This window comes from Ceratotherium simum, chromosome 38 (genome assembly GCF_057802395.1).
Source record: "Ceratotherium simum simum isolate JZ-2026a chromosome 38, ASM5780239v1, whole genome shotgun sequence".
Classification (NCBI taxonomy): domain Eukaryota; kingdom Metazoa; phylum Chordata; class Mammalia; order Perissodactyla; family Rhinocerotidae; genus Ceratotherium; species Ceratotherium simum.
Genome location: NC_141937.1, coordinates 2,891,587 through 2,904,780, shown reverse-complemented (window position 1 = coordinate 2,904,780; position 13,194 = coordinate 2,891,587).

The window sequence follows — 13,194 nt, the reverse complement described above, 5'->3', positions numbered from 1 at the left end:
GTGCTAATTTGGATCAGAGCTCACATTTCCTGGGTGTCTTCTGAACATACGGCTGTGTCCTGGGTGAGGGGAGGCTCAGGTGGACAAGGGCTTTGGGGTCAATCATCTCATTGGAGCGCGGAGGGCGTGCAGTGGTTAGGAGCACGGACTCTGACAGTAGCTTGTCTGGGTGTAAGTTCAGATTCTCCCGCTTGTTCGCTGTGTAAACCTGGCAAGCTAACTGGCTTCTCTAACCTCGGCCTCCTCACTTGTAAAATAGGAAAGCGATGCTCTCTAGTCGCTGTCGTGATGATTGAAGGAGAACAGGTCAGTTGTGGCTTAGCATGACCCCGTGTGCCTGGTGCCCATGAGGAGCTCAGTGCTGCTCTCTTACTATGGAACCTCTGGACCCTCAGCTGGGACGGAAGGACAGCAAGGGGCCCGGGTGGGAACCTGGAGGTTCTGCCTTAGCCCTGAGCCTGGTGCTGGGGGGTTGGTTTTAGACCTTGTGTGTTAACAGTGTGAGAGGAGCAACTTTGTCCCCAGTCTCTGTTGCATCCGTTTAGGGTTCTCAAGCTCTAACTGGCTTTGTCACGCTTCAGAGAGTCTTCCCTTAAATACTTTGTTTTCTAAATTACTTATACACCGAGAAAGTTAGGACACTTTCTGGGTGTTTCCCTCTGACCTTTCTCTTCTTGTAGCACCAATACTTGTGGCCTTGCCACGTCAGCCTGGTTCCCGTGGTACCAATTTTGTGGAAGTGTTTATTCTGAGCTGTGGCTATGAAAAAACAGCAACAGGAAAGGAACAGAAAAAGACAAGCTAAGTGTTTCTCACAGTATAATTTTTCTTGAAGATTCACTTCAATAGTCAGAACCACAGGAAGAAATTTTTAGGACAGAGAGTAAGACTAAATCAAATCAAACAGCATGATATTCTGAAATGTGAAATAAAGGATTGTATTACCTTTATTCTTTGATGACAAATTTTAGACCTCAAGGCCAAGGAATCATCACCAAGTTTTCACCTAAATAGTCTATTATTTATAATATTTCTGACTCCTCTCATAAAAGTTCCCAAAAAAGAAAAGAAATAAAATGAGCTCACACACACATGCACACGTGTGCACACACACCCCCACACACTCATATACACTCCAACATGGATATTAGAAAAGGCTGTTTACTTGGACTGTTTTCAAAAATGATTTATCTTAAAAACAGAAACTATTTAGACTTCCGAGGTTTTACTACGTAACTGAGCTGTTTTCCTTCAGAGAAGCATTTCTGCATCGTGAATAATTGTTGAATATTATATTCACAGTCAATGTAGTGGATATTATATAAATATTTAGTCTTGATTAATAGTTTTTGTAGCTAACATAACTACAAATAACTAATGCCCAAACGTACTGGTAAGAGTGCTCGCTCTAAAGCCAGCCATCTGGTGGTACTAAGGCTATCTTCGTTACCAGCTCTGTGGCCTTAAACAAGTTCACAGGGGATTCCAGATGTGCCCATGAGTGACCAGGAGAGAGCCTGGCACACGGCACTCGTTCCGCCCACCCTCCACCTTCTCCCAGAAAGACTCCCTCTGAGTGAGTTGGGCCGTGGGAGCCCATACGCGGTCCATAGGAGGCTGCCCTGCAAAGAACAGCTTGTGCTTTGAAAAAGTCCCATAATAACTATCCCTTACACAGAGGGGTTTACAAGTCAATTTAAAAAAATGTCAGCTCATTCAAACAGGAACATGCTGCCTCTTTCCCGCAAAGTACATGGAGAAATGGGGGCCTCTTACTGGCATCACAGCTCAGCTCTGCGCTCCCTGCTCACACCCCACTTCCTCTTTCCTGGGGCTCCTGTCTCTCCTCACCACCAGCACTTGTCCATCTTTCCCAGTCTTCCCCCAGATCCACTGCATCATGGAATGCTCCTTCTGTCTTTAGGCATTCAAAATGGAAAGACAAACCAAAATCTAATTAAAATGTTGTGACCCTTTGTATTTTCCAAAAGTGACCGTGGCCTTCTTTCCAGCCCAGAGACTCTTCCAGATCTTTGTCCTGCTCCATCGAGATAAGGAGACCCCTCCACGGATGGATCACGGATGCGATTGTTGACCCCTGCCAGGTAGTATGCAGCAGAGGGACGCGGTGGGGCTTCTGAGGTCCTATGGCCTCCAGGGGCTTGCTCTCTTTTAGTCTTAGGATGCTCATCTTGAGGAAACCAGCCAGCAGGCTGTGAGGAAGCGCAGACCACCTGTACAAAGAGACGCATGGAAAGGCCCTCCTAGAAAGGAACTGAAAGCCCGCAGCAGCTGCCTGCAGATGACCCAGCACCCAGCCCTGGACTCTTCCAGCTGAGGCCCCGACATCCGAAGCACAGTCAAGTCATCCTGCTGTGGCCTGTCTGAACTGATGACGCACAAAATTGCTGAGTATGATAAATGGTTGTGCACACCACTAAGTTGTGGGTAATTTGTCCCCCAGCCTTAGTATCCAGAACAAATGGTTATCAGCAAAGGGAACTAACAAAGGGACAAGGATGGAAGCCAGAATTCTTTGAGGGCAATTGTTTTGTAGACTTAATTTTGAAACAGTATAAATGTTTTACATAATTCTGAAACAATTTAATTCTTAAAAAGGCAATCCCTAAAAATTGAAAGCAAAGTGGAAGAAATATATATTACTAGGTATTGAGTATGTTGCTTAACCACACAGAGAAGAATTATTTCGAGTAACTTTAAAACACAGTAATTTGACTGTACTTCCTAGTGGGACATATCCTAAGGCAAAAAGAACTACAGAGGAACCTTAAACTGTTTTTCACTTCTATTTCGTTAGTAAGTACAGAGTATTGTTTTTGTAAAACTAAATAAATAAAAAACGAAGCAAATAAGAATGACATTAATGCCACTAAGAATGTTTTAGGTATAAAAGAAAAACAATGCAAAAATAAACATTAAAGAAATTAAGAAATGGGGGCCGGCCCAGTGGCGCAAGCGGTTGGGTGCACACTATCCGCTGCGGCAGCCCGGGGTTCGCTGGTTCGGATCCCAGGCGCGCACCAACACACCTCTTGGCAAACCGTGCAGTGGCGGCGTCCCATATAAAGTGGAGGAAGATAGGAACGGATGTTAGCCCAGGGCCGGTCTTCCTCAGCCAAAAAAAAAAGAGTGGGATTGGCAGATGTTAGCACAGGGCTGATCTTCCTCACAAAAGAAAAAAAAATAAATAAATTAAGAAATGTATTACAAATTAAGTAAAAGTTCTGTCTTGCTAAATTTGAGTTGTAAATCTCTGTATGAACTCATGATATGTTTTCTGTAAAAAGAAAAAACAAAAGCAGCCAAACAAAAAACCTTATTCCCTAGCTCTGTCCACTGAAAAGTCCTGTACAATGACCAGCCCAGTACCAACAAGCACCAGGACTATGGTCTCTAAGTGCAAATGTTCGCTAAGAGGAACCAGGGCTCCCTGGAAAAATGGCTGCTTCCAGGTCTGGAGAAGGAAACGTTCAACACGAGCCTGGAATACATTGTCACATAAGAGAGCAAGGATGCTGTGGGACACTGGTGGGGCCATGTCAAAAGCACTCAGAAGTGGACTTGAGGGTCTCCCATTGGCAAAATGGAATAATTTTTGAGCATCAAAAGAATAATAATTGCAGTGTGTTGAAACAGATCAAATATGTTAAAATCCATGAATGCTTAATGATACTGAAACCAGCAAAGAGTCAGCCATTGGTGATTAAACAGCTAGTAACTATGGGAGATCAGAATAGGCCCCCACCCCCACTAACTACCAAAGGAGTTTGGGATGGGAGGCCTGCCCCCAGAACAGGCCACCACCATAGACATCTCTGGTGTCTGGGCGGGTCTGTGCTAAGCCCATTCTTACTGCTGGTTACCCTTTACAAAATACATTTACATTTGTAAAGAAAATCTCCATTTGTAAAGGTATCTTCTTCCCTGTACCAGGAAGCGGGGGCTGGGAATGACCTTACCTAGAAACTTATCAGAAGGGAAAATGAAGACTTAAATCTCCATGATAAACTTGCCCCTTGTTAACTGTGCTGTTTAGGTAATATGCTATCTGACTCCCACTAGGTTCCCATAGGTAATATCCCCCTGGAGCCTGGGTCACCATGGTAATGGGTGTTTGAGCTATTTTTTTCAGGAACTGAACCCCTTTTCCACTTCATGCTGGATTGAGACCACCAACCCATCAACTGGGCCCTTTGGATGGCAAGAGGTTGGAACCCCACCCTCAGGGCAGGCTAATGCCGCCATTCTGTGAACATGTGTCCTCTGAAGAGGCATGAAGGCTGACTACACTTGCGCAGATCATCAATTCCCTCATCTCTCCTCACCTCCAATCATATCAGACCACCTTGCCCCCCCATAAATACCCTTGAGGCCCTATTTTTAGAGACGCGGATTTGAGACTTGTTCTCCCTTTTCCTCACTTGGCTGCCTTGTGATTAAACCCTCTATCTCTGCAATCTCATCATCTCAGTGATTGGCTTTCTGGGCGGCGGGCCAAAACGGACCTGGTGTGGTAACAATACCCCTCCCCCCAGAAAAAAATCCTTATTGGTCACCTTTAGGAACTGCAAGGGAACCAATTCATTATTCTGAAAACTTGTGAATAAAGAGTAAGAATCACTTGTTTATTCTTCCTTTCCTGTATGAATCACACCTCAGGTTAATCAAATAATTTATGAAGAAAGATCCTTCTTTCTAGAATTCCAGCTAAAAAATGAAGAAGGAATAACCTTACCATATTACATTTTGCAACCCAAAATAAAATAATGAATCTGGGCAATGACCATCAACAGAAGCTAAACCGTTAGAGGAAGAGCCAAGAGGGAAATTGATAATGGGAAGATCAGTCTGACGAGACCTGGAGCCTTGATCGATGTTAACATCACAGAGAGACAACCAGACATGATGTTCTCATGTTCTCATGATTTGACACAACAGGAAACATGTCAGCCGTGGAGCAGCCTTGCCGTGGCGGTGCACTTCTGGGTATTTTGCTTTTCAGTTGTTTGGTGCTGTAGCATCAGGTTTTCTTTACAAAATTTCCATTTTATCATTAAACAATATCCCTTATTATAATATGGTTGCCTCAAATTCTGCATCAGTTAATAGATATATTGGTATTCCTGCCTTATTTTGTTAAGAGGAACCCTGGTTCCCTTCAGTGGAAATTTGTATTTCGAGACCAGGTCCGGTGCTTATTGCTACTGGGTTTGTCAGTGTTTCTAGGCCTTTTCAGTGGACAGAGACAGGAAATAAGTTGTATCCGTCCATTTGTTTGGTTTTTGTTTGTTTTGAGGAAAATACATCATGAGTTCATACTAACATTTATGAATTAAATTTAGGATGAAAGGGCTTTCTTATTTTGTTCTTTTGTTTTCCTATTTTGATGTGTCTTTGCCGCCCCCTTTGATATGTTTCAAGCATTTATTGGCCACAGATTAAAGAGGGGACTCATTTAGTCTAAACGCTATCTTGCTCCTTCTTCAAAATGTAGCTAGTCATTAAAGTAATTTACCCTTTCCCTGGGGTTGATTTTGGCCTGGGAAGCTGATTCAACCACAGAATAGTTTACCTGGAAGATTAAGAGGACGACTTATAACTTGTCTTAACTAGCTTAAGGGAAACAAGATTTTGTCATAATTTGGTTTCATCATCATCTGAAGAAGTCTATGTTGTGGGGGAGTCAATTGGCTCAGCATTAATATTAACCTTCTGTACACGTTTGTGAATACAACATCAAACGCAGCAGGGGGAAGAAAAGAGTTAAAAGTGGGTCCTGGGGAAGAGAGAGAAGGCTGCCTCCTGTTAGACCAGCAGGGCTAGAGCCTAGAAGCACCTCAAATGTAAACGCAGCCACGTGGGCTGAGAATACCAGAAATCATGCTTTTTCCCACTCAGTCTTTACGTGTTCCTACTGGAGTGCTAGCATTTCATTTCAGCATCTCTGCCGGGAGCCACTGTTCCTCCTGCCCTTCAGATCCTATGCATTCAAAATGTGCAGCATAGTGACTATAATTAACAACACTGTATTGTATATTCAAAAGTTGCTAAGAGAGTTGATCTTAGTTCTCATCACAAGAAAAAAAATTTGTAACTATGTGTGGTGATGAATGTTAACTAGACGTATTGTGATCACTTCACAATATATACAAATATCAAATCATTATGTTGTACATCTGAAAATAATATAATGTCATATGGCAATTATATCTCAATAAAAAATGAATCCTGTTTATTCATCAAAACACAACTCATGTTTTGTCTCTTTCTTGAAACTTGACCCCCTTCATCGAATCCCTCCGGTTCCTTATCTGAACTCTAATTTCTCTTGTACCCTAAAGCCATTGAAAATATACTCTTGTATATTGATTTTATGACTCTCTAACACAAAATTATAAAATCCTCAGGACAGAGTTGTGTCTTATAATTCTGGCATGCCACCACTGTGCTGTGACTAGGGTAGGCATTTAATAGACACTTGCTAATTTCTCGTTTTAGCCCCACTTCATTCACACAACCAAAACCAATTTGTCCAGGTATCCCTCTTTATATAACAAAAATTAAAAATTAAAAAACCCAACTTACATTTACATAGCAATTTCTGGATTAGAAAGCATTTTATTTTAATTATCTTATTTAGTCTTCTAACAATCCTGTAGGTAGACAAAGCAGGTATTTATGCCCATTTCCCAGAGGTGGAGAGCGAGGCCTTGAGAAGTTCAGCGTGTGTCGAAGGAGACAGCTCCTCAGTGGGTGAACCCAGTGTCTTGAGTCCTTGTAGACTTGACTTCCTCCTATACTACGGTGGTTGTGGAAAATACTTAACAAATATTATCTAAAACTTGGAAATAATGCCAAAAGATACTTACAAGTCCTTCCAGTGTCATCCTGGAACATCATTTCTCAGGCATCCCCAGTGATGACTTTATTCTCTATGACAGCAGTTCTCAAACTTTTGGTCCGGGAATCCCTTTTACCCTTAAAATAATTGAGGATGCCAAAGAACTTTCGTTTATATGTACTATATTTAACAATCTTTACCTTATTTGAAATTAAAACTGAGAACATTTAAAAACACTTATTAATTTAAAAATAATGATAAGCCTATTATATATTAACACAAATAACCTATTTTTAATAAATATTACTATGTTTTCCAAAACAAAAACAATTTAGCTAGAAGAGTGGCATTGTTTTCACATTTTTGCAAATCTCTTTCCTCCAGCTTGAGGGGTCCATATATGGAAACACTAAGTAATGATTTTTCTTTATTAAATATGAATCCATACATGTTGTACTGAATTGTATGCAAACCTAAAACTGAGTTGTGTTGTGGGGTGGAAAAAGAGGTCGAATTTCTGGACCCAGCTTTGCCCCTGACTGGCCTTGGGTTCTGGAGCAGGTCACTTAGCCCACAAGCACAGTCCCCATGGTGGCAGCCTGCCCTGTGGCTCTCCTGGATCTGTGAGTAGAAACAAACAAAGTCATGCATGAAAAAGCACTACGTAAATGCAAGTTGTAAGTAAAAGATTGTCTCAGTAATAGGCACCACTGTTTCCTACGGCGAAATCTGCTGATCAACCTGGACACTACCAAGCAGCCTAAGCCCCCTCCTAACACCTGTGCTGAATCAGTCACATGCGTGTTGTCAGTTCCATCTAAGAAATGCCCCTGGATTCTGTCCTCTCCTCTCCAGGCTCAGGACCAACTTCTGAGTGTTCCTGTTGCTTTTGCTGTGTGTGAAACCACCCCACACTTTGTATCATAAACCATCAACGATTTTATTATGCCCACACATTGGGTGGAAAGGCCCAGTTGGGAAGGCTGTCCTTGCTGCGCGGTGTTTGGGTCCTCTGCTGGGAAGACTCAGTGGGTTTCGATTTGTTCACATGGCTGGCCCCTAGGATAGCTGAAGCTGGAGGATGCACTTCCAAGCTGTGCACCTGGACTGGGATGGCTGCGGGATGGCCCAGCTGTGACATCCACCAGAGCCCCTACACGTGGCCTCTCCATGTTGTTGGGCTCCTCCCAGTGTGGCAGCGGATTCAGACTCAAAACCTTCCAGGAGGGCCCTCAAGGGAATAAGTGGTCAAGGAGAACCAGACGGAAGCTGCGAGCCTTTCCAGCCAACCTCAGAAGTCACACCGCATCACTGCACCCTGTTCTGTTGGCTGAAGTGGTCACCATGGGCCCAGACTCAAGAGAAGGAGACATAGGGGCTGGCCCCGTGGCTTAGCGGTTAAGTGCGCGCGCTCCGCTGCTGGCGGCCCAGGTTCGGATCCTGGGCGCACACCCACGCACCCCTTCTCCGGCCACGCTGAGGCCGTGTCCCACATAGAGCAACTAGAAGGATGTGCAGCTATGACATACAATTATCTACTGGGGCTTTGGGGGAAAAAATAAATAAATAAATAAAATTAAAAAAAAAAAGAGAGAGAAGGAGACATAGATTCCGCGTCTCAATGGCAGGACTATCAAAGAATTGGGGGCCATATTTTAAAACTGCCACACTGACTTAAAGCTGCCATCAATACTTGCTTAGATTACTGATGGAGCCTCTTAATTGGTCCTACTGCTCTGGTCCGTTCCTCTTCCAAGCCATCCACATGCCTGTGTTAGTCATGTCTTTTTATCTTCTTTTTGTGATGCTTTGACATCTGGGGCATTGGTGACCTGGAGGGACTGCCCCCTCCCAGGGTAGCCAAATTCTTAGAGATAGTAGATAGCTCACCTTCGAGTGTGCCTTTCATTCGCAAACCAACCAATCCAGAGTCCACACCCCAACCACCTCCTCTACAGGGCTCTCACACTCAGGGCCACTGTCCTCTTGCCCTAATCACCCCAGGGCCAGGTACCAGACAATCAGGGACAGCCTGTGTGCCCCACAGTGTGCTAAAATTATTCAAACTAGCCAGTCCTGAGCCTGCTTACCCTGCCTCGCCTGTTCCTTCCCACGGAAACCACAGTGAAGGCTCTTGTCCACGGTTCTCCAGCTCCCTCTGCCTCCTGAGCCACCCCATGCTTCCCCGTGTGGCACAAACAGCCTGGCATGGCGCACCCTGCCCCCTGATTCTAGTAATCTGTGAGGATCCACTTCTCCCTTCGTGACCGTCATTTCTGTATGTGGGTGTCTTACCGTACCTGACTAAAACAAATCCCGGGCATCCTCAAAACAGGTCCCACCAGAGTTGGGAGTACATTTCTTTTTCTTTTTTTTTTGTTTTTTGTGAGGAAGATCAGCCCTGAGTTAACATCCATACTAATCCTCCTCTTTTTGCTGAGGAAGACTGGCCCTGAGCTAACATCCATACCCATCTTCCTCTGCTTTATATGGGACGCCACCACAGCATGGCCTGACAAGCAGAGCATCGGTGCGTGCCCGGGATCCGAACCCGGGCTGCCAGCAGCAGAGCACGGCACTTAACGGCTACGCCATGGGACCGGCCCCTGGGAGTACATTTCTAAATGTAACCCTACGAGTCCCTTCCTAGCGCCATCAGTTTCCCATCAACTGCCAAGTAAATTCTAGGCTTCTTAGCCTGGCGATTCCTTCATGACGACCACCATCCTGTTCAACCTAATTCCTCCCCTCGCCCTGTATGAATTCTGCTCCCGGCCGTGTCGAGCTATTGTTCCAGTGCCCTGAACATGGGATGGTCTTTGGGAACTCTCCATCCCCTCCACCTAGAACATGCTTCCTCATGTTGTCCACCTAAAACCCCTCCTCATCCTTTACTACCCAGCTCCCATGCTGTTACTCCGGGAAGCCTTCCATGACTCACAGGCAGCTCAGCCATTTCTTCTTCCGTATCCACACAGCAGTTCATCCACAGCTCTACTGTGACATTTACCACGTTGCTACAATGATTTATTACTTATAAATGCTTCACAAGCATTTGTCTCTTCGTAGATCACAGACCGTTTTGGGAAAGAGACCATCTTTTTTTCTTATTTATTTCCCCAAAATGGATGCCTGACATAGAGCAGGAAATAAATTCATTGAGTGAATAGATAAGTGAAATGACTTCAGTGTCATAATGTTTAGAAAAGATTTTTTTCAATCAGCACACACACGCAAACACGTGGTGTGTATATATACGTGTGTGTGTGTGTGTGTATCTCACAGGCAATGTTTTGCAAGACAAACTGGATAACTAATAGAAAATCTCTGAATTTTCATTCTTGGTCATTTTTACCGCTTTCCTTTCTATTTCTATTGTGGTTTGCTTAGACATTTGAGCCGCACTTAGGATAGTTGCTTAGACCAACAAACAGAACAGGAAAATTGAGTTCTCTGCACCTTATGATTTATATCAATTTTATGTAATTTAAGTAATTCAAAGCTGAATTTCTCAGCTTATAATTAGGGTTTTAAGGCTTATATAAGGCTGCTCTTTCAAAGAGAATTACTTCTTCGATTTAGGAGCAGATATGGACAAAAGCATTTGGATGCTGTCAAAAGACATTAGTGTGTTTATGTGTGTGTGTCTGCGTGTGTATGTACATCTCTCATGAAGACTCACATAACTTCCAGACTAAATTATATCACTGTAGCTTCTTGAAATTTAACCAAAAAAAAAAAAAGTGATAAAAACACGGAAGGCTGTGTCCTGTTTACTGATTAATCTCTATAGTTAATTTCATTAGATAAAATTAAAAATATTCTAAGGCAAGATTGTACTTCTTCATTAGTCAGTTATGAAAGAACATTCTGAGGAAAACGATTGAATATCTTCACCCTCAATTTAGTGTTCAAAAATTTGGTCAATTACCATTTTTAGGACTCTTGGCCACTTGACTATTACATAACTTATTACTCTATACAATAAAGTGTTCAATATATGAGGCTGATTCAATATACACGGCTTTACATGATATTCTTGTTTTAAATAAGGGGAAGTTACTGGATATACATAATTGGAAACATAGTATATTTTCAGCATTGCTGTATTTCTATTAGTTTTAGTTTCTTCTAGTATAAAATTCAAGCCATCATCCTTTTGCCAAGAGAAAAGAAGTGATTCTAGCAAACAGCTAGAATATAGAAGTATGTGATTTGTATGTGATTAGTGGGGTTGACTGAATGTGATATATTAGAGGTCTGCCATTAAGAATGTTTGTTTCGTCTTAAACAGCTGATGTAAGTGTATCTGTGTACACATAATGTATGTGTATAGAGAAAAAGGCTAGAGAAATACCCTGAAAATTTTTCCTTTTACTTATTTTATTTTCAAATGTTTTATAAGGAATGGTACTTTTGTAAACAGAAATAGCATTTTTAAAAATTAAAATCTACAAGTGCAAAACTGTATCTTCTGGTTTCTTCACATCAATCCAATTTTTTTTTAATTTTATTTATTTATTTTTTTCCCCCAAAGCTCCAGTAGACAGTTGTATGTCATAGCTGCACATCCTTCTAGTTGCTGTATGTGGGACTCGGCCTCAGCATGGCTGGAGAAGCGGTGCTTCGGCTCGTGCCTGGGATCCGAACCAGGGCCGCCAGCAGTGGAGCGCGTGCACCCAACCGCTAAGCCACGGGGTCAGCCCCACATCAATCCAATTAAATTCACACTTCTTAGCTGTTCTAGAATGCTGGGCACATTAAAGTATAGGACTTGGTTACTAATGGAAAATCAGGCACAGAATTCTGACCCAAAGTAGACAAAAGTATATAAAAAAATGTTAAAACCCAAAGTGAATACATTTTGAGCAGCATGAAATGAGTTATTGTCAGAATAATACTTTAATTAACTATAATGTTAGTCTCTGTGTCATGACATTTAGAAGTCAGTGACATTGCTATGTGAAAATTACTATAAAATACATATTAAACACAAGAAGTTAGCAAATTAAAAAGTGTACGTATAACACTTATATCACTTGTTACAATATTTTCACTTTATGAAGAAATATTTTTAAAGAAAAACAAAATCTTATATAGAGAGACAAAAGTGGAGCATATTTTGTGTCTGATATAAAAAATAATTTTATTATCCTTTTAGAGTTATTTTTTATTTTTACCCTAGTGATTCATGAATAGTTCCCAGTCATATATTAGTATTCCCAGAGGCAGCCTCTTTCAACTCCTTTAGCTGTTTCTACAGATATTTATCTCCCTCATTCTAAATGTGTTTATAGTTATATCTCTCCATATCTCACTTTAAGACATCCTCCATGGTCTTCCAATAAGGGAAGGTAAGGATTTAATTAGTTATTTAGTTATCTCCCCAAATTCTCCTCTTCTCTTCCATGCAGTGGGAGTTAAACAGTATTAATTATTTACTTTATATGAAAATGTAAGTAGTTTTTCCTGTTGAGACAAGTTGTGTACTATGATTATATTTATTTCTTTGTTGTGCAATTTTTGCTTTTCCTAGAGTTAATAATTTTTAAATATTGATCAGTCTTCTATCATTTCTTCTTAGGCGCTCCAAAAGAACTGTGTTAAAAAAAAAAACTGGGGCCAGCCTGGTTGCGTAGTGGTTAAGTTCGCCGTGCTCCACCTTAGTAGCCCAGGTTCACAGGTTCGGTTCCTGGGCGTGGACCTACACCACTCATCAGCCATGCTGTGGCAGTGTCCCACATACAAAACAGAGGGAGACTGGTACAGATGTTAGCTCAGGGTGAATCTTCCTCAGGTGAAAAAAAAGAAAATAAACCAAAAATCTAATTACTATCTTCCAAGTGGCCAAGTAGATCAGCACACCACCTAGTCGTTATTATTATTTTAGGCTCTCTCTGGGATTGTCCTAACACTCTGCTACAGTGGAAACAGGTTTCTCTGTAACCCTTCTGAACACCTGTCCTCCCAGGACTTCCATTTACTTCTCGCTCTGCTGTAGTTGTATCTCCTTCTCACCACAGCCAGGAAACAGTCTCCACTTTTAAGGACCCATGTGATTAGACTGGGCTCACCTAGACGATCCAGGATAATCTCTCCATCTTGAGAGCCCTCATTTAATCACATCTGCAAAGGCCCCTTTGCCCTGTAGGGAAACATACGCACAGATTCTAGGGATTAGTATGTGGACATCCTTGGGCGCCCATTATTCTGGCCACTCTACATTTCTTGCAGCATCTTCTCTTTTTCATCTTTTTCTCTTAATGCATTATCAGTTCTGTTTATTTGCTCTTGTGTTATTTTCTCTTCATTTCTGAAATAAATTTTTAAAA